Genomic DNA, 23,348 nt, shown 5'->3' with positions numbered 1-23,348 from the left:
CCACGTGAAAACATTTCTGCAAAACAACACTTTATTTAATCAATATATGACCATTTATTACATTTTAAAGTATTATTTACCTTCATAGAATTTTATTATAGGAAAATAGCCAGCTTACGCTTTGAGATAATTTATAAACACAGATGATTTGAGCCACTTGACTAGACAAATAGCTCTCCTTTGTTTTTATTGTGACAAACATTTTGCGCCTTATTTTTAAAGGGATTTATTTGAAAACAAACCAAAAGCTATTTTCAGTTTTTATGATTATTTATTACTTAGATAAATCCAATAGACTCAATTTAATAAGATAGACCAATAATTACTTTAAATGTATGAAGCCTGTTATTCAAGGATAACCACACACTCAGTGGTAGAAGAGAAATCTGGCAATACACTTACGAAAGATGTTTAGATTGGTTAGAATTCATGATAAATCTTAAATTTACTTTTTAAGTGTCAAAAAGGCTCACAAGCTTCTTCAGAGTGTCTCCATTTTACCCTTAAATTAGATGTATTTAAATCGACTTGATTAAGCCTTTGCAGCTAGATATCATTTAGTTCTTTTATTTTTAACCTGAAACTGCTGTTGGAAAATGTGTAATCTTCTGGGTATATGGTTCCTTTTCAAATTTTACAAGTATTAATTTCATAGACTTCTTATTACTGTTTTTGATGATGAACCTGATGACAATGTTGATGGTTGGCATTACTGAACCAGGCACTGTTCAGAGTCCGTAACAACCTCGTTAAGTGTGCCAGAAACTATCTTGAGCATGTAACATGAATTAAGTCATCAAATCCTCAAAACAAACCTATGAGGTAGGTACTATCATTGTCCTGGTTCTATAGACAAAGAAACTAAGAAACAGAGAGGTTTAGTAACTTGCTCAAAATCTCACACCAGTATGCGGTAAGGTCAAGATTTCAACCCAGGAAGTTTAGCAGCTTATACATTGATAGATTTTTGGCTCCAGTTACTTAGAAGCAATTAAGTTCTGCTACGTGGAAACAACATATTGTTAAAAGTTATCAAGTTCTCATCCCTTACCATACAGTCTTGAAGTTTATTCCCATTTTTGGTTATTTATTATTCCTTTCTATGTCTTAAATTCATATGATCTTAAAATTTCCCAATGATATGACATATCTAAAAATCCTGTTTTCTGAATTATCAAACCATATAGATTTTCAATTTCACGCCACGTCTAAATAGTGTACATAATATTGCTCCAGGTGTCAAAAGAACTGACTGATTTATTTTTCATCTCTTTTCACATGTGCTCTTGCTATTCTGTTAAAGCTATATTAGTAGATATTTAATTATATAAGTATTACTTAATAATATTATTTGCCTGTCTTTTTTTATGTAATAGTAATGTTGATGATGCTAAAAAGGGTTCATATGATAACATGATACTGATGCAGTTTCTTAGTGTGAAAAAAACAAACATTGGATTAAGTATCAAAGATATAGATTCTGTTTCTGACTCTGCTGCTTAAGTGATACCAAGCAAATGACAACTTTTTGAGCTTCAGTTTCTTGACAAGAAAACTGAAGATAATTCCAACTGTGGTAGTCCCATCACAGAATTTTCCAAAAATAAAACAAGACTATGTATCAGATGACATTTTTGCAATCTGGAAAAAATGCAATGGTGTGTTCATTATCATTGCTTTGGGTAGTGTTACCTCAAAGTCAGTGATCAAAAAATATGTATCAAAAGATGAAAAAGAAGCATGTGACAGCTTATAATAAGTGCATAGCAAAACCAAAGAACTTAAAAGTTACTATTTAAATAAGGTAAATTCTAATTAAAATGCTTCAATTTATTTTTGACCAGAAAAAAAGAAACCCACCTAAATAAATAGTTTATGGTTTAGTTCTGCAAGCTATTACAATCCATGAAAGATCATAGAAGGGAATAAGTTTTGAAAAAGGTTGGGGACTTCCTTGGTGGCACAGTGGTTAAGAAGCCGCCTGCCAATGCAGGGGACACTGGGTCGATCCCTGGTCCAGGAAGATCCCACATGCCGCGGAGCAGCTAAGCCCGTGCGCCACAGCTACTGAGCCTGCACCCCAGAGCCTGTGAGCCACAACTACTGAAGCCCATGCGCCTAGAGCCTGTGCTCCGCAACAAGAGAAGCCACCGCGATAAGCCTGTGCACCACGACGAAGAGTAGCCCCCAGTTGCCGCAACTAGAGAAAGCCCGTGCGCAGCAACGAAGACCCAAGGCAGCCAAAACAAAACCAAAAAAAGGTTAGATTCAGATTATGGAGGGTTTTGAATGTCTAAGTCATTTGTCCTCCATCTAAGAAAAAATTGTGCTCAATGTTTTCCAACGGAATAATGATACAATACCTGTAATTTAAGAAAATTAGTTTTACAGCAGTGTTTAGGACAGACTGTTAGGTAACAGTTGAGAAGAAAAAAGCCAGTTATAAAAGGGTAGGTAACAGATATAGAATGCTTGCATGTTTTGCAATGACAGTTTAACTTTTAATAATTTGCTTCAAACTTGAAAATAAATTAATGTTGGTAGGTAAGTTTAAATAAAATCAGTAACTTTGAACTGCCTGTATTCTAGTTTATTGCAAATAATTTAGGCTCAGTTTAAAAACAAATTGTCTAGAGCAGTTAAATGATTTATTGATAATAAGATCCTACTAAATTGTAAATAGGTTTGCTAAGATAACTTCCTAATCCCCATTTTAGTGAATCCTTTTGATCATTTAATTTTGAAAAAGCACATATATATATATTTCTGTGAGTAACAATGTTTTGATTAAGTGCTATATATTTATCCATTTATCAATATTTTAGAAATTTGGCTAACCATAATTAACAATATAATAGAGATTAATCCATATTGATTTCAATATAACAATGGCTCACAATATCAAAAAAGATTAAAATATGAATACACACACATGCAATCACTTAGTGGTAATGCTGTGGATGGTTTTGTTTATTGGTAGTATAATGGCATAAAACCAACATGAGTGAATCACAGCAGCTAAGAAGGGAGTGAGTATAAAAACAGATGTACTGGGTCAAGATTTCCCTAGAGAAAGGCAGAAAAACAATATTAAGGTATTTTCACTTACGTTTGGTAATGAAGAAATGACAGGCTGGCAAGATTATCTTGGAGTGAGGCACCAAACTACAATGAAGAAAGCAGGAAACTTTAAAAGAGAGAATGAGCAAGCCTTTGAATTAAGTATAAAATGACCACAAGACAGAACACTGTGCATTTTGTCACAGCTTTTGAGATGTGAAGATAATGTATGATTATGTTACAGAGACTCACTTTAACTGGCTAACACTTCATGAGAAATCCATTTTGGTTTGTCTCTCCATGAATAATGAAACCTCATCTAAGTTTAGCTGTGCTGTGAAACTGGATCTCACTTATTAAATAATAAGTGGCATCTACTGGCAAGTTAAGGAATAAGCATGTTATATCTAACTCTATCTCTGTTAGGTGCAGCGTGAGAGTTTATTCTGCATATATTTTTTTAGAAGTTCAGCTGATTGAACAAATCACAACGAGTTCAAGTATATGTTGGTTTAGATAAGGAAATCTTTGTTCACTCATGGTTTCCTAACTATACAAATTCAAGTACGTTTAAAAGTCTTATGAACCTAGGAAACACAAGAAGTGGTCTTAACTAACAATAGGATCTAATGCTACTGCTAATTTAAGGAAAAACTGTCTCTGTCATAACAGCTGTTAACAGCTGTGCTCTGACTCTCCACACTGTTGCTTCTCATTTAAACATAGAAATGACTGATGCCTGTAAAAATAGTTCTCACTGTTTAGCTGGCAGTGGATAAACTTCCTAGTTACCAGCCAGATATCAAGAACTTACTAGATAATATTATTTCTGTTGCTGATTAGACGGGGTAGCTTTACAGCTCTGAGGTAAGAGTAAAATTAGAAGCTCATTGGAGTTGATTTAAAATAAAATTCTCAAGGTTGGTTAGAGATAGAAATCAATCATTCTTAAAGTCAAGCTGCTCCACAAACAGAGTCGTAAACAAGATTACACATAAAAGGAAAAAATGATATACGGAAGCTTCTTGGTGGATTCAAAAGAGGAATTATAATCAACTTTGGAACATGAAATAAAATATTGTTATTGCACTTAAGAGAAAAATACAAATTTTAAATTTGTATCTTCTCCACAAAAAATATAGACAAATTAGACCCAATCTAAATTGATTTAGGCTGTTAAGTCTTGTGGTGTTTCTAGTTGCAAAAGGATTCTTATTCTATGTCTATGTATGCCTAAAAACATGTTGTTAAGGAAAATTTTTGTGTGTGTGTCAAGCACCTAAATTTTTATCCCAAATAATCACGGATTTGCTTTATTCTCTCAACTGACCAGTCCAGGGAACTAATTAAAGGAATAAATGGATGTTGCGATGCTGGTAACATGCCCAACATCCCTTCTGTGTTGATGATTTGCTCATAATTTCTCTGAATTCCTAGCCAATAGGACTTTTGTTTTTGAAAGTAAGCAGAATTATGAAATTCCAGATTGGATGGGTTGTTTTTTAAGTAGAATTTGCTGGCAATAGCAGACCATAGGAGACTTGGGAGCCTCAGCTGTAAACTTTACCCTTTCCTTTTACCTCTCTTCTGTGTTATTTCCCTCTTCAAAATACATTGTTTTTCAAAACATCCCTCCTTCTTGGCACTAAGGGATTAACAGGGAAGAGAGAACAGAGGGAACAAGTGTATAAAGCACTGTGGAAGGGGAAATTACCTAACAATCAGAAGTCTGAATTCATTCCTGTATTATAACGAACAAAAGCAAGTTCCTTAGCATGTCTGAGTTTTTGTTTCTTCATATGCAAAAGTAGGAGTTAGAAATTATGTTCTCTGAGGTTCTTCTAACTCTGTAATGTATTATTCTGAGTATGTGAGAATGGATAAAATAAATCATCATATATTATTGAAGCAATATTTGTTACAACAGAATGGCAGTATTTTTTTTCTTCACAGAAACAAATGTGTCAATTTCAAAACATCAAAATTTCACTTCTAGTTCAAGAAAAAAGTAGAATATAAACTTCAAGTGTTGGTAGAATCTGTGGAGAGTTTTAGAAATCCTCTTATAATATACACCCTATGTCTGTTCAAGATACCTCATTTTACCAAATGTTTGCAATTAACAGCTCTTTTTCTAGGGGAAATAGCCGTCAAAATCATTTACTTAAGGCTTGAAAGTGCACAGTTTCTATACGTTTTCATAGAGCAAAAACGTTATGTAATGGGAGAATTATTGGGGGCTAAATATTAAAAGCTAGAAAGAAATCATTGTTTTCATGATCTTCAGCTTAGATCACTGAGGTACATAATATGTGTCAAGTAGGTTGGAAATTTTATCATACTTGCAAGCTAACAAGTTGGCCTGCCACAGTTTCATGGTTGCTGACAAAAGACATGAGACTTCTGAGTCAAAGACAGAGGACTTTATTCCTTGTGGTATGAGTCGATATTAGAGTATCAGCATTTATGTCTGTGCCCCACTTCCTACAGGGAGATTTGAAGAGGGACAAATGTTACCCATACACACAGTGGGTTACATTATTGGAGAGGAGTCCTGAGCTTAGGGAACAAGTCCTTTAAAATGGACATTAAGTCTGACTGACCTTTGCCCCAGTAGGAGACACATTTACACACAACAGTAAGCAAACCAGCTTTTTGCTCCAGAGGGAGACACTATCTTCAATTTCAAAGATTATTCCCTATATGTACAAACATCCTTGGGAAGACAGTCCAGAAAAAAGGCTGTCAGTTCTACTGCTAGCAGGGTGTACAGAAATCCAAGAGATCTATGGAGAATTACTCCCAACAATATGTTAAATCAAGCTGTATAAGAGTGGCTAATCATTAAGGCCACATACAGTAAAAATATGTATTGTGTTACATTAAAACTGTTTACATTTCAGATGTCAATCACAATTGGAGTTTGGGACAATAGTGAGAGAGTGAATAAGGCAAACCAGACCAGAAATATCATTTTAACTCAACAACTCTTTAAATAGAGCTGACTGTGTTAAAGGCCATTATCAAAGTCATCAAAAACCCCCATTTTGCGGAAGCCATTGGTCAATCCAAAGTCCTTCTCTCACTCCACCACTCTGCAGCACTGACAAAGTCGATTACCTCTCAACCCTGAAGCACTTCCTTCTATGATTTCCAAGATGCCACAATATCTTGATTTTCGTCTCACCTTATTGGTAGCTCCTCTTTGGGTTACTTTGCTTAACTCTACTCATCTGATAAAACTCTACATTTTAGTATGCCTGTCGACTGAAAAAAAAATGCACAACCTAAAAGTTGAGAGTTATGTTTTATTCGGCAGACATTCTGAGGACCTCAAGCCCGGGAGACAGGACTCTCAGATCACTCTGAGGCACTGCTCCAAAGAGTCAAGGTCGGGGAGCCAGGATATATAGGAGCTTTTGCAAAAAAGACAAGGTAGCTGGAACATCAAAAGATTACCGTTAATTAAAGAAACCCAGATATCTCAAGTTAAGGAATTTAGCGCTCTTCTGTGTATGGGAAGATACAAGAGTCTGGGCTGACTGAAATCATTCCTTTGATATGCACCTCAGTTATCTGGGGCCAATATTCAGTGTTTTCTCATCCTGAGTTCCCTCAGGGCTCACCATCAGGGCAGCTGTAATGCGATGGCTCGGTGGCTGCAACATCCTTTGTTTACTGATATAGCAGGCAATATTTTTCATTTATATGACTTTGGATATAGTTGTTAACACTCTTCTCCATCTAACTTTTTTCTAGGTGATCTTACCCAGTCCCCCAAATTAAAATCCACATCTGAGAACCCTGTCCAGATCTCTAGGCTCACATTTTCAACTCTCTATTCATATTTCTACTAGGGTGTAATTGGCATGTCAAACTCAAAATGCCCAAAAAAGAACTTTTGATTATCCCCAGGTCAACAAGATCAGTTTCTCCTCAAGAAACCCCCACAAATATCAACTCATTTGCTCAAGCGTCAAACTCAGAAGTTATGTTCGGTTTCTCTGTTTTCCATATCCTTGACAGATGATCCCTTAGTAGGTCATGTCAGCATCATCCCAACGTACACTTGGCATCTGACTCCTGCTCACCATCTTTAACACACTACTGTCATCCTAGCTATTATCATTTCTTGCTTGTTCTACTACCTTAGCTTCTTAAATGCTTTTACTCTTGGCTCAGTGTAGTTCGTCCCTCTACAGCAACCAGATTGACCATTTTAAAATGGCTTAAAACTTGCCCAGGCTTAAAAATCTTACAATGACTCCCAGTTACCAGTAGAAATAAAACCAACTCCTTCCAGTGGCCTACAAGATATTGGAGCTTTAGTTAGTGCTTATTTCTTGGTCCTCTTCTCATGCACTCTCCCTGATATTCTCTGACCGTCACACTGTCTTTTGTACGTTCCTCAAGCACATCAAACTTTTCCCCATCTTGGGTCCATTTCTCTTGCTCTTCACTTTGCCTGCAGTACTATTCCCCCGGATTTCTATGTGGCTGTGTCTTTCTCATCGGTCACGTCTTAGTCCAATTTTATCTCAGAGAGATTTCTTGGAGCTCTCACTCCTTCCAAACCAGCCTTTCACTGTAGCAGACACTCTTATTTGCTTATTATACAGTTATTTTTCTTTGGTAACAGAATCTTCACATCCACTAGAAGAACAGAGTCTTCAAGGGAGACTGGACTCTTCCCAGCCCCAAGGCATGGCTCGGTTAACGTAAGGCCATCAGGACTATCTCAGACTATTGCCAATCAGTTTAGGCATAAGCCTATCAAACAATTCACAGGAAGCTCTGGGTGGGGACAAGGCATTACACTTCTAGAAAACTGTATCTCTTAAAAAGAATGCCCCCTTTACTACCCCAGGATATCTGACATCTGAGACTCTCTCAGCTCTTTTGGAACCCTGAGATATCTAGGCAAAAATGACGGGCCAACATGCTGAAAATGGCAAAGAAGAAAGATTTCTATAACTGATGAGGTAACCGAGCTCTTGAATTAATCGTCCAGGAACTTTTCTAGCCCTTGACTTCATATCATGTGAGGTAATAAATGTCCTTACTGACAAAAAATATTTTTTTTTCCAGTAACTTGAAACAGGAAGCATCCTGAGTGCTATATTAGTTATCCCATTGTCCTATGTTTTTCTTCCTAACACTTTTCTCCGTGAGGCTAGGGACCTCTTTTATCTCATTCATCCCTATTTATATAGCACCCAGGGTAGTGCTTGGACCACAATAGGTACTCAGTAAATGTTTTTAAATTAAAGGAAAAAAGGGAAACAAAATCAGTGTCCAATGAGGCTTATAATATATTAAAAGGAATTTAAAATTTTTCATACATACTCACCCATGTGGTAGATGTAATAATCCTTTAAAATATCTTAAGGTGCTTTTCTCTCATCTTTCTGTGCTATGTAATCTTCTCCCAATCAGCTATCTTTGTGTATGTGTGTGTGGCGGGGTGGGTGTTGGTGGTGGGAGGGGAAGAATTGGGGCTGTTAAAGAAAGAGAAAGAAGTAACTGTTCAGTTTTTAAGAACAAAAGTAGTTTTGGGGGTGTGTGTGTGTCTTGCAAGACAACTGTCTAAACTCCAGGTGATTTTGATAAAGAAAAGGATTTTCTAAATTCTTTAGATGTCCGTTAGCATACTAAGATTTCAGCCCTCTGAGTTGGAATATTAGATCTCTTGTGAGAGAGAAACATCAAGTAAGTGAGTCTTGCCACCTGTGGAAGAAAATGTTTTAAAGAGGTTTCTAAGGTTGGGAGCAAGGAGAAATTACAGGAGAGAAAAAGGAAAAATATTTTCCCTTTCTCCATGACATTGTGTGAGTTTGAAAAACACTGTAGAAATATCAAGACAAGTATCAGAGGAAACTAAAAATATTTGGAGTTAGTACCTCATTTTCCTGGGCAGATCATGGAAGAGGCTGCAACATTGTTGGAGAATTCGTCTTTGTGATCCATCCCAAGGAAGGAAGGAGGTGTCTAGATGGAGGTGCCCTGGGGGAATGGGAAGGTTGGTGTAAAAGGTAAAGCCTTAGAGGTTTTCTGCAAAGGAAGTACAAATGCCTGGAATGAAGAGCCTTAGAGAGTGTCAATAGGGTGCAACAAAGGGTCAGAGCCCATCTCACTAGAAACATGGTGAGACCAACCGTCCCACAGCGGAAGCCAGTAAGGTTCCCCAGGACAGTGTATAAATCTGAGTATATGCTACCTCTTTGCCACAAGTGTCTATGTGTAGGCCAAACCTCACAAATGTCTATCTACCATCCAAACCTCACTTTTGAGCTCTAACAAACATACCCAATGGCCTACTCAACATTTCCACTTGCATGACAAATTGAAGTCTTAAAACTAACATGCCCCCTCAAAACTGGCATACCTAAAATGGAAATCACATTCCTTACCCCAGGCCTATTCCTCCTTCTGCCTTTTCTCTCTCCATAAATGTTCACCTTACCCACTTGTTCAGCTGCAAATCTCCAACATCAGTCTTGACTCCACTCTTAACCTAATACTTAATTTCAAATCCATCAGCAGGTTTGACCATCTGTAAATTCAAAGTACACTCAATATCTGGTTGCTTTCCACCCATCTCCTCTACCACCACTTGAATCTAAGCCACTCTCATCTTTTGCCTGATAATCTCTTAACTGGTTTCCCTGATACTAGTTTTGTCCACTCTAAATCTATTCTGCACACACACACCTGTCAATATGATATTTTTAAGATAAGTCATATTATGTCTCTCTGTGCTTAAGCCCTGCAATGGTTTCACAGTATACTCACAATAATGTCCGTATCTCTCACTGTGGTCTAGGAGGCTCCTCTTCATCTCGTCCTTAGGTACCTTTCTGATGCGCTCACCAACTACTGCTCGCTCTGCTACAGGCTCACTGGCCTCATTATTATTCCTTTGCCGAGGCAAGGAGCACCTGCATTAGGGTCTAAGAACCCACTCCTTGGACCCCTTTGTCCTTCAGTGGTCCCATAGGTTGCTCCTTCACTTCATTCAGGTCTTTGATCAAGTGTCCCTTCATCAGCAAACTCCTTTATGACCTCTATCAAAGGGGGGCACACATATACCTTTACCATCCTAATGCCAAAACTTTTTCTTTACAATTCTTTTCACTGTCAACCAGACTGTAGTGTGTCAAATGCAAGCTGCAATCCTGTTACAAAAAATATAAGACAAAACTTAGAAGATGAAAGATTATTATTTAAAATATACCAATAAATCATATAGAGCTCAAATGAAAGAGAAGTCATTTCCAGTGAATGAAATGAGAGAATTCTTTATTTAGTAGGTGGCATATAAGATAGACCTTGAAGAATGCATATGGTTTATCAAGACCCAGTCAGAGGGACTTCCTTGGTGGTGCAATGGATAAGACTGCACGCTCCCAGTGCAGGGGGCCGGGTTCGATCCCTGGTCAGGGAACTAGAGCCCACCTGCGTGCTGCAACTAAGAGTTCGCATGCCACAACTAAGGAGCTGGTGAGCCACAACTAAGGAGCCCTGGAGCTGCAACTAAGGAGCCCGCCTGCTGCAACTAAGACCTGGTGCAACTAAATAAATAAATAAATAAACATTAAAAAAAAGACCCCGTCAGAACCTGAAAACCAATCAGAACCAAGCAATGAATTGCAAACATGCTTAGAAGGTACCATGTGGGTCCAGCTTCTAGTATACTGGATTCTATTATCAAAAGAATGGTTTTCATTGGAATTGCAAGATAAGAAAAGGCAAAGTGACAAAGGCTAAAGTTGTAAAGTACCAGGTTGCAAGGCAACAATATAGGGATCAAGAAGCAAGAATTTTCTTTGTTTTGCAAGACTCTGGTACCTAAAATATGATTAATTGGTATATAAGAAAATGTAATAATCTACTTCATAGGTTTATTCAGGAAAATAATAGACATTTGAGGCTCGTTTGAGGCTGACATGCTCAGATTTTGGACTTTTCCTGTTACCCCTGCCAGAAAACAGGGTGATATCTAGGACCCAAGGTGGTCTGTACCTAAAGATCAAGGCTAAGTGTTTTGGTCTGCTCGGGCTATGCTATAGACTGAATTGTGTATTCCCAAAATTCATCTGTTGAAGCCTTAACTCCCCATGTGACTGTATTGGAGATAGAGTCTTTGAGGAAGTGAGTAAGGTCAAATGAGCTCATAAGGGTAGAGCCCTAATCCAGTAGGACTTGTATCCTGATATGAAGAGGAAGAGACACCAGATCTCTCTCCCCTCCACGTGAGGTCATAGCAAGAAGATAGCCATCTGCAAGCCAGGAGGAGAGTTTTTACCAGAACCCAACCCTGCTGGCACCCTGATCTTGGACTTCCAGCCTCCAGAACTGTGAGAAAGTAAATTTCTGTTGTTGAAGCCACCCAATCTATGGTATTTTGTTATGGCAGCCCAACCTGACTAACACGTGGAAACAATCAGAAGTCTTCAATTTCATGATTATCCACATGCCTAAATGACCAGACAACAGTCAAATAAGAATTCTAATATTACTACATAAAAAATTCTTCAGATAACAGAAATAAGGCAGTTCTGAGAGATTGTGGGCCTCTTAAATGACATTTCCCTGCAGTCTTCCTGCCCTCTGATAGGACCTGTACAATGCAGAAGGATGGCTCTACTGTGCCAACCTGATCATGACCTTGGCTTGCTCTTCGACAGCAGCTCATCTATGGCACTAAATTCACACTGATCCTGGCAAACAGAGCCCTTTGTGATCTGGCGCCAGTGTTGCTCTTTTGATTCATTTCCTGCCATTTCCAACAACACCCTAGTTATCAGCCTGAAGGAACTACCTCAAATTTCCCATGTTGCCATGCTGTTTTTACAGCTTTAACGTTTATACTCTGCCTGGGAAACCACCTCTCCTTCCTAATCCTCATCCATTTTTAAAACAACAACACATTCTTCAAGTTCTGGCTAAAATTTTGCCCTCATTCCTAACCCCAGAATCGCTCCATTCTACATTGCATCTTGAACATTCATCCACTATACATAATCAATTGCCATATCTAGTGCATGTCCTTCTCTTTACTGGACTTATTTCAGAGCCTCAGTGTGTCACATGTTATTCTCTTGGTCTGGAGATCTCTCTCTCTCCCCCCACCTGCACCCCCCCAGTGCTTCTCTGTTTTGCTGGTAAAACTCCTGTTCATCAACCAGTCCTTGGCTTAAAATTTTTTTAGAAAACCTTCCCAGTCTCTTCAGATTAACTGGTTTCTTTGTAAATACCCCTCGTCATTTGTATCACACCTTGATTGCACTGTATTTATTTATTTGCTATTTTCCTCACCCTGGAATAATGAATGAATAGCATCTGTCTGCTAACTATACTGTCCAGTTCAGTAGCCACTAACCACATGTGACTAATGAACACTTGAAATGTGGGTAGTCCAAGCTGAATTATGCTGTAAATGTAAAATATGCACTGCATTTTGAAAATAGTACCAGAAAGAGAATACAAAGTATCACAATAAAATTTTTTATTTTGATTACATGTTGAAATTGTAACATCTCAAATATATTGAGATAAAGTATATTATTAGAATTAATTTCACTTTTTTGTTTTACTCCCTTTAACCTGGCTACTAGAAAATTTACAATGTTCATATTTGCCACACATTATATCTCTATTAGATCGCACTAGTGTAGATCACGGTCTTCAGGAGCAGAGAAAACATTTTATTGATCTTCTACGTATCATATGGCCCAAACTATGTATTGAAGGAATCAATTAATAAATGGCAAGTTATCAGTGGAAAATACCTGCATTATTTAATTACCAACAAGTAAAGAAATTTGCACAGGTTTTATGTTACTAATCCAGCAAAGTGATTTTAGATCTATCACGGTAACACTCTCTTTTTTTGTATGCTTATGAAATGGAAGGAATCAGGGAAAAAGAAACCAGCTTGAAAGCCTTATGATGGTAAAGTTCTGACTTTAAAAGAAATATACATCCTGACTTTTCTTTAATATACTTTTTAAATTTTTCATTTGAATCTGTGTTTGGGGGGCAATTCTGAATGTGCCTGTCATAGGCAGATGCTTCTGTTCTCTAAGACTAGAGACATAGGAATCAGTAGGTGGTGGTGCAGATGGCAAAGAGAGGGCGGGGTGACATTTCAAACTGTGGGCGGGACTAATGCAAATTTGGCAGCCCAAATGGAATTTTTGTGGGCCTGATAATTTTTGTAAGACTCTTGCTTCCCAAGCAGTCTTCGCCCAACCCCACCCCCAAGCATATACATATATATATATATTTTTTTGCTAATGAGACCAAACTTTATACTTCTCTAACATTGGACACCACAGTAATTTCTATTATAAAGAATATTAAATATAGAGAAATAGATTTTTTTAAGCATTAATTATTGGAAACATATGCAGACAGTTTCAATAGAAAGTGCAAATTATTTCATCTGATTTTTTAGCCATTGTCATTGGACTTAAAAGAGCCATAGAATGCAAATGGTTTGAGACAAGTCGTCCTTCACACCAAGCTTAGCTGGCATGACTCAATACTATTTCCAAAAAATCATGGCAGAGGAATTTCATCTCTGTATCCTTGATCCCTAACCTTTCTATAGAGAATGCCCTTCAGCTTGACAACATCCTCATATAGCAATGTTATGTTTCCAGCTGTCTAACCATATAATCCGCTGTGTTACATCCTTTTTTTTTTTTTCTTTTATGTGCTTGATCACGGGAGTACCAATTATGTTACTGAAAAATTTTAATTTTTACAAACTATTATTTCCAATATTCTCAGCTACCAAAGTTGTAAAAATATTAGAAGTTTCAAAGATGAAACTGCTAACTATGATAAAACAATACATGTCTTTAGGCCTAGCAAAATACTGTAGATTCTTAGACTCTGAATTCCAGGTAAATTTCATTTTAAGTTCTTGCTGTAGCAGGAAAAAAAAAATACTATCAAGTGTAAGTGAGGCTCTGGAATAGCCCATATTCTTATACATTGTTAGTTGGGATGTGAAGCATGATAGCTATTGTGAAAAATAATTTGGCATTATCTAGTAAAATTGTGCATGCCCAACTACTCAACAATTCATTCTTAGGATTGTATGCTAAAGAAATTCTCAAATGTGTGAGCCAAGAAACAGGTGCAAAAATGTTCACAGAAACACTGTTGGTGAGAATAAAGAATTAGGAACTACATAAGGATCTATCAGCAATAAAATGGTTCAGAGACTTGTGGTAAATTTATACAATGGAATGTTAACCAGCAACAACAATGAATGGTCTTTAGCTAAACTCAGCATGAATCTACCTTGGAGTCATGAGATTAAGCAGGGAAATAAAATATTGGAAGAGTATATACAGTAAAATTCCATTTATATAAAATTTTAAAACGTGTACCATAAAACAGTACACTGATTGATTGGAAATACAGACATAGGAGATAAAAATACTTAGAGATTAGGAATTCCCTGGACGTCCAGTGGATAGGTCTAGGCGCTTTCACTACCGAGGCCTGGGTTTGATCCCTGGTTGGGGAACTAAGATCCCACAAGCCACAGTGCGGCCAAATTAAAAAAAAAATAAAAAATAAACAAAAAAATACTTAGAGATAACGTTATGGCAAAGAAAAAGTTCGATATTAGTGAATTCATGGTAAATGAGAAGGGTTGATGGAACCAGGGCAAGGCAAGCAGGGGCTTTCAAGGTGTCCTGGTAATGCTCTATTTCCTAACCTGAGTGGTAGGTATGGAAGTGTTCAGTTTATGATTATTCATTTCAGTTTACAATCTGTAATAAATATTTTATTATTTTGTGGATGTCAAATATTAAATTTAAAATAATTTAAAACATGGAGTTATAAAGGAAAGGAAGGAAGTGAGGAAGAAAGGGAATGAGGGAAAGAGGAAGGAAAAAACATGGAAAAATAAAGATGGAAAATAATGACTAAGAAAGAGGAGTGAAATAGTTAAGCAGTCTGAGAAAATAGAAATCCCAAAGGGAAAGTTGGAAAGAACAGAGAAATGCTGGTCATGTGACATATTAACAATAACATTAAAATGATGATGATGAGGATATAGTATCTAATATTTATGGAGTATTTTCCAGACAGTGTTCTCAGTTTATATACATTAACTCATTTAACCACTTCAATAACTCCATGGGATATAGGTCCTACTACTATTTCTATTTTTCACATTAGTAAACTAAGCAAATAAAATCTCAGTAAACTTGAAAAGGTTTCACACTGGTAAGTGGCAGAATGGGGATATTAATCTCATTCCAGATGGGTTCGTTCCTTCTTTTTGTTATTTTAATTGAGATATAATTGACATTTAACATATCAGTTTCAGGTATACAACATAATGATTCAATGATCATCACAATAAGTCTAGTTAACGTCCGTCCACCATATACACAGTTATATATTTCTTAACACCATAAAGTCTCCTAGAATCATGGTCCCCAGATGAGTGATTGATTTTTCTTAGCCAATCTGGCAAAGCTTCCATGAACCTCCCTCAGTCTGGCCTAGACTATAACTAGGTCATTTATGGGGATTTTGTTTGGTCTCATGGAAATTAGGCAGACTGTGTCAGGGGCTATAAGAGTAAAAGTCTGTCCAAGCCTCTACGTTCACCTTTTAAGAAATTCAACAGTTTCCTGACTCTTCTCAAGACTAGTCATCTTTCTTAAGATACTGAGTTTGGAATCTGTAGCAAAGGTATTAGGTCATGTTTATTAAAGGCATTCTTATGCATCACTGTATCTCTCTCTATTTCAAGTCCCTCTTCCCAAACAACGTCTTATGCGATGTGTAGGATTTTCCATGCATCACATAATCTTTCATTAAAGATTAAAATTGGATAATACTATTTCCCATAATTACAGCTCAGTCTTAACTGAAAACTGACTAAGGGTGGTGCCACGTTTAGAGCTTTATACACAGAAACAATCACAAACTGTTAGAAACAAAGAAAAATGATTAGATTCTATATATTTTTTCTAAAATGTTTTAATTGTCTCTTGTTTTATTTCTTCTATCATTGTGATGACCTTGTTCTGTGGAATTATGTATGCTTATTAATATTTTACCATTCTTGTTAGCAGACATCATCATAAAACAAAATTATATGTGACTCACCAAGTTGGGCAAAAAACGATCATAATAATCATTGAAACTGAGTCACCTTCTCTTTATTACCCTATCTTGTGGTCCTACAACCTGAGGCAGCAATGATGATACCTTTACCAGCCTAACTTTCTGTAGAACCTAAATTCTGCCTTCACTTCAGTCTTTCCTGAAAACTGAACAAGGTTGTGAAGATCTAAAGAGCAAGATAGAGTAAAAATACCACACAGGCTTTAAAGTCCATGACCTCTGTTTATTTCCAATGCTGCTATTTGGCAGTGTGCCTTCCTAAACAAGTTTGATAATCCCTGTTTCCCTCAACAAATCATTTAAATTTAGCTTCAATTTTCTCACCTGTATAAGGGATATAAGACCTCCTTCACATGGTGGTTGTGAAAATTCAGTGAGATGATATATATATATATAAAACATATAACACAGTGTCTGACACGAATAAGTGCTTAACACTTGTTATTTTCCTTAACTTCCATTAATCCAATTAGATGTTTTATCTGCATTGTGACTGTATGTAGCCTCAACATCTTTAAAATTATACAGATAAAAACAAAATGATGGACAAAGTATCTTTTCAGGATATATGAGCAGTATCACATTGCTAGATCCTCACCTTGGCAGCCTTTTAATTCCCCACAGACTTGATCACTGATCATTGGACCCTGTCCAGTAATTTCGGTCTTGACGGGATCCCAACAACCACTGGTTAGAGGCATCTTTACAAGATCTCACTCACCACATGGAGACCTTGCTGGTAGCTGTTCTCTGAACTTGTGCCTGGTCATTCCAAATGTGCCTCCATCTTTAGTATTTTTTGCTCCTAATTCTTGTAACCAGATTCCTGATCTCCACTATTTCTGCTTCCTGCCCAATCCATTCTCTTCAAAACTGCAAAGGTAAACTTTTAATTGTGCATATTTGATCATGCAGTTCCCAAATTCAGTCCTTCAATGACTTCAATGACTTTTTCTTACCCTAAGATAAAATCTAAAATCCTTCAAGATTCTCTGTAACTTTACCTGTTTCTTCCTTTTGCAGCCTCCTATTGAATCACTCCTCCTTTATTTATTTATTTTTTTTAACTGAAGTTCAAGTTTGACTTTTAAATTTTTTTCCTCGAATGTGGCAAACTCTTCCTGCCTCTGTTTCATTAAACTGCTTTCAGAAATTTCTCATTGTTTTTGATTTTCAGCAGTTTGTTATGTGCCTAAATGTGATTTCCTTTTTATGTATACTGATTGAGTTTCACAGTGCTTCCAGAATCTCTGAGCGGATATCTTTCCTCAGTTTTAAAAATTCTCAACCATTCTCTCTGCTTCTGCTCCATTCTCTCTCCTTTCCTTGTGAGACTCCAATTACATGTATGTTAGGCCCTTTTCACTCTGTCTTGCAGGTCTGTACATACTTTTCCTTTCCTTGTTTTCTTTTTTATCTGGATAGTTTCCATAAGTCTGTATTCCAGCCCCCTAGTTTTGTCTTTTGCATGTCCAATATGCTGTTAAATGCAGCTATTTTTCAGTTCTAAAATTTCCATTTGATTCTTTTTTTTTTTTTTTAGTTTTTGATTTTCTGGCAGAAATTTTCAGAATTTTATTTATTTCTGCATGTTTTTCTCTCTTTTCTTGAATACGTTAATCATAATTATTTGAATGTCCTTGTCTGCTTTCTCCACTATTTAGATCACTGTAAATCTATTTCTATTTTCTTAAGTTTTCTAAATGTTTAATCATGTGGTTTGATCTTTTAGCATCTCTAGAATGTCTGACTAACATTAGGCATTTAAAAAAAATAGAAATTCCAAATTATGTTATCCTCTCCTTTCTTCTTCTAAGAAAATATAGAGACTGATCTCCTTAATAGAATCACCAACTTCTGGGTTGAGATTTTGATGATATTTTGTCTGCTTCTGCATTTCTCCTGCTCCTAGGGCATACTCCTGTAGGGCTTTAAAATGAATGAGCTCTTTTCCTGGAAGTCTAGAACTCTAATTCTTGTCCCCTAGGCACAATGAATCTATTGAAAACTCTTATGCTTTTCAGAAGATTTCTTCTTAGCTAGTTAAACTGGCCATGCATGAGACATAATTCTCCAAACCTCTCTTCTCATCAGGAACTTGGATCTTGGCCCTGCAGAGCTTTTTTTTTTTTCTTTCAGCCTTACAAGACTACTGAGATCTCTCATCATTTCCCTGTCCTCCAGCAGTGAGTGATCTTCTGCCCAAGAAAAGCCCATATTCTCAGGCATTTGCTGAGGAATATGAGCTTCCCTCTTCACAGTTCCCACTTCTCCAGACTTCTGGCCTCTTTACCATGGTTGATTTTGAAGATCTTTGGTGCTTTCTAAATGTTTTATGTGACTTTTCTAGTTGTTCTTGAAAGAGACTTTGGTTTTCTACCAGCTACCTCATTCTATCAGAATGGAAACATGCCTCCATGTCTTCACAGTTTTCCTCTCCCTGCGGCGGCTCAACCCTACTCTTTACCTTCCTAACCATCATTCCTCTTCTATCTTTCTTTCTCTGAGAAACGACTTACTAATTCATCAACTGGTATTAAGTCTTACTCTTGAACTCTCTTATGGTACTTTAGACTTTCCATCTATAGCACTTCTCAGCTTTTGTAATTATATGTATGATTTATTTAATGTTTTTCCTTGAGAAAATTGTAAGGTCCAAAAGGACAGGGATCATTGTACTTCTTCTTCTTCTTTTTTTTTTTTTTTAATGGGTTTTTTCCCCCAGAGCCTATTACAGTCCTTGTGTTTTCCTGACCTTTATCTCGGTACCTATTCAAGTATTCATTCTCCAAAGACTCAACATTTTCATGCTTGCTACTCCTCCTCCCAGGATGTAGCATAATACCTCTAAAGCAGTGGTTTTCCATCCTGGCTAGGGACATCGTCCTAGTTAGCAAAACCTTTATATATAAGAAAAATTTAAAAATACTCTGTTTCGAGTATGATGAATATGCATTAGTAGCAAAAACAGCTCACTGTCTAACAAAATGTGTAGCCCTCCTTGCATAGTATAAAACTGACTATGGAGAGCCCATGCTACGAAAAAAGACTATATATTCCCAGTGTCTTTGCACCTAGACAGGACCATGTAATTAGTTCTTTCCATTGAAATGTGAGCAGAAATTCTGTGAGTTATTCTTATATCAAACGTTTTAAAAAGAAAGCCTGCCTTCTCTTCTCTATCTCCTGCAGATGACTGTGAGTTTCAGGGAGGTTTGGGACGCAACCTGATAACATCTAGGTGAATCCCCATGTTGTGCTGTTAACAAAGTGAGGAAAAAAATGCCCATTTTGGTGGGCCACTGAAACATATGGGGTTATTGGTAGAACAGTTAACATTCTCAAACTAATGCAGTGATTGATTCCTTGAACTGGGGTGATACCAGAACAAAAACCTAAAATATGCAGCATTGGTTCAATGGTCAGGAGGTGGTCAGCAAAGAAACTGATCTAACAGGCTAGGAAAAGAGACCCATGTTATGCAGATTTCATCAGTGTCACCAGCAGAACTTAGTAAGGAAATTACATAACTACCAGACCTATAGTTCTTTCTAAAAAAGACATAGGAAAAAAAAAAACCCATAATGAAGATAATGGATGTTTCTTGTGTGACTTAAAGGAATTTTACAAGAAGGGCTCATGAAAGAACAGAATGAAAAGTTCAGTCCTATGGCAAAGATTAAGAGTATTGCAATCCAAAGAAGTTTATAATCTCACATCGTCCTAATGCAACTGATATTAAGGGGAGAGAGTGAGAAATATAGAGATAGATAGAGGGAAGGAGGAAAAGAAAAGAACTAAAGCTGATGAGTGTGATGTCTAAGAAAGAACTTTTGAGTATGGTAATTGTAACTTGGTACTGATGGAATTAGATCAGAAGCCTCTATATTTTTAGATAATTTTATTGTTAAGAACAAAACAAAACAAAACATGAACCTGGCCTAAAAAAAAATTGTTTTTTCTAAAGCCTCTGTTCCCCCCTAATTTATAATAACAGGAATTGTGATCAAATATCTATTGCTGCTATTATAAATTACCACAAATATAGTGGCTTAAAACAACACAAATTTATCATCTTACAGTTCTGGAGGCCAGAAATCCAAAATGAGTCTCACTGGACTAACTAAAATCAAAATGTTGGCAGGCCTGCACTACTTCTTCTAGGAGACAATCTGCTTTTTGCCTTTTCCAGCATTTAGAGACCATTGCATTCCTTAGCACATGTTCTTCTTCCATTTAAAAAGCCAGCAATAGATGGTCAAATCTTTCTCACTCAGCATTATTCTGACATTGGCTCTCCTGCCAATGGCAGGATAGCCTGTGGCAGAGACAGCTAACAGTTCACCAAAATTTGTGCTCCAGCTTCCATAGTATTTATGGGAAGTTACTGCTCCCACAGAGACCTCGTCTGTCAACCTCCAGTTGCATCCAGGCAGGACCATTTGACTAGTTACCACAAGAGAATGAGAGAAGAAGCTATTAAGAAGTGGAGATTCCTTGCCCTGTCTCCCTTTCTTCTTTTGTTTGGATGCAAAGGACTCCAGGGCCCTAGGAAGCAGAGGAGCTATGAGAAGAAAAGAACCTGTTTCCTTTAATTACCACTAGGAGCAACCTGCCTGGTGACAAGGGAGCCTGCATTAGATTACTAAATGAGCAAAAACAAAAACAAAACAAAAAACCTTCTATGTTAAGTCCTTAAATGTAAAGTTTTATTTCTCACATAAATCAATGTTAACCTAATATCGAAACTACCAATATAACTAGTAAAAATAAAACAAACAAAAACAGCTTAATCTTATAAGACAAAAAATTAACTTTAGAGTTGGTTCATTTTTCCACCATTGAAACACCAAAATTTATGAAAACCGCAGCATGATTGTGTAGATAGTTAGTTCTGCGACTATTTTAATCAGTGTTAAGTTTATAATTCTTTAGGTACAAAAATGCCTATTCTGTTGAATATTCTTTTAAAAGTAAGAATAAGATAAAACACATTGGTATAATCTAGCATGATGCTCAATTTTTAATTTTAAGGGTCTTGGTTATTTTAAGGTATGTGTGAATATAATCTTGTCCCATCAACTCCAAGGTTAGAAAAACTTTTGTATTAAAGAGAAACATATGTATATATATATGACTATTAACAGCAGTATTATTATTTTATATAAAAGAAGTATAAATAGAACCAAATTTTATAGGTGATAACACTTGGAAATGTTGAGTATATCGTAATAATAATTAACCTATATAGTTTTTTTTTAAACCCAAGATTTTATTTATTTATTTTTAATTAATTAATTTATTTTTGGCTGTTTTGGGTCTTTGTTGCTGCACGCAGGCTCTCTCTAGCTGCCGCGAGCGGAGCTACTCTTCGTTGCAGTGTGCAGGCTTCTCATTGCGGTGGCTTCTCTTGCTGTAGAGCACAGGCGCGCGGGCTTCAGTAGTTGTGGCACGTGGGCTCAGTAGTCGTGGCTCACGGGCTCTAGAGCGCAGGCTCAATAGTTGTGGCGCACGGGCCTAGTTGTTCCACGGCTCGTGCGATCTTCCTGGACCGGGGCTCAAACCCGTGTCCCCTGCATTGGCAGGCGGATTCTTAACCACTGCGCCACCAGGGAAGCCCGAACCTATTTAGTTTTATATATTATTGCTAAAGTAGCCCTAACATTTCAGGAGTTTAATTTTTTTTTATGGTATCAAGGTATTTAATAATGTCACTTATGCTTTAAACCCATAACATACACTAAATGTAATAGTGAATTATCAAATAGTGACAATTACAGTGCAGTATTTCTTATCAATTAAAATATTACATATGTATTTTTTGGCTTTGCAAATGGTTGTCAAAAGTCACTGTGCTCACAGAATTCTAAATTAAACTTCCAAATCTTACGGTAACCCAATCCATGTATTTACCAGTGTCAGTCTCTATACTAGTGTGCCTATCTGTTTATTCATACTGACAAAATACATATAACAAGCATCTATCTCCAGATGATACACATTTCTTTGGTAAATCTGGGGAACTGAAGAAAAAGTAAGACTGGATTACATTTTACATTTCTGTACTTTCTCTACTGAATTATTTTTGTTTTCATAACCCTATTTTCTTTGGAGCATCCAGATTACTTTTCTGCCCAAGGCACTTAAGGCCAGTTCCTATCCAATAAGGAGTTTTGTTTAGTTTTTGCTTTTGTTCTCTGAAAGGATTCTGTGACCTATATGAGGCTCTAAGTCTTATTAAAAAGAGTGAAAGTGAATGAAATTGTCCTTCAATGTCACACAAAGTAGATTTGAGAAACAGCTAAGACTATGTTTAAAGTACTCTTCGTTAATAATGCTTTCTTGTACATTATGGTTCTTGCTAATTTATTTTCATGGTAAATTAAGTAAAATATCTTAATCATTTTATTTCAGAGTGAAATACTTGGAATGAATCCAGTCTGTACTGACTTTTCTTACCAAAACCAAAGTAACTTCTAATAGAGCCTGGAAATTTCCTTTCAAGGTGATAGCTAGTTCATCTGATAAACTAATTGTTGATAATGACAAATGGATATTTATATTTATGGTTCAGTGGGACAGGTGCTTCCACCCTAATGGCTCATGCATTTGAATGTATTTCTTAACTAACCTAATGTAATAAATCTGATAGTGGAGTTTGCAGCTAAGTAGGAGAGGGATATGGCCTTGAGAGGTACATGTTTCAGGAAGAATGCGGTCTTTGATACATTCAAGCTCTCATAATGAAGAGTGGACTTCCAACTTGGCCTCACATGTTGCTAGAACTATTTTAGGGGCATGCCGATATCAGTGAATTTGAAACATGAAAGGTGGCAGGAGATCTGACAAGCAATTTAACTCAGGAATTGGTATTAAGGGTATCACCTGACAGTAAAGCTCACTCACTGAATCACCCCTCTCACCCGGTACCAAGATAATCCACCAGTGCTGGCAGCTTTGCTGTAAGTTAGTTTAGTGACTTACAAAATTTGTATTTAGTGTGTCATTTCCTCTACTTTTCCCTAGCTCACCTCACATCATCTCCCACTTACAAACATTTAATTTATGAATAAGCAGCAGAATTCCCCTGACCAGCAGGATCAATATCACTTGTGAATTTT

The 23,348-nt window shown here is 36.7% G+C and overlaps 1 long non-coding RNA gene across 1 annotated transcript in view; it reads right to left on the bottom strand.

Moving 5' to 3' along the window:
- The window catches only part of LOC309632177, a 159,253-nt gene extending 136,599 nt beyond the window's left edge, over positions 1-22,654 (bottom strand). The window contains exon 1 of the long non-coding RNA XR_014246771.1: positions 3,110-22,654. This is a non-coding gene — a long non-coding RNA (uncharacterized lncRNA). The remainder of the gene's footprint in view (positions 1-3,109) is intronic.
- Positions 22,655-23,348: the final 694 nt, after the last annotated feature.

The sequence above is a fragment of the Balaenoptera borealis genome (assembly GCF_965194805.1).
Source record: "Balaenoptera borealis genome assembly, chromosome: 7".
In the NCBI taxonomy this organism is placed as follows: Eukaryota; Metazoa; Chordata; class Mammalia; order Artiodactyla; family Balaenopteridae; genus Balaenoptera; species Balaenoptera borealis.
The sequence above is the reverse complement of the archived record's forward strand: the minus strand, read 5'-3'. Positions and strand labels throughout refer to the sequence as shown.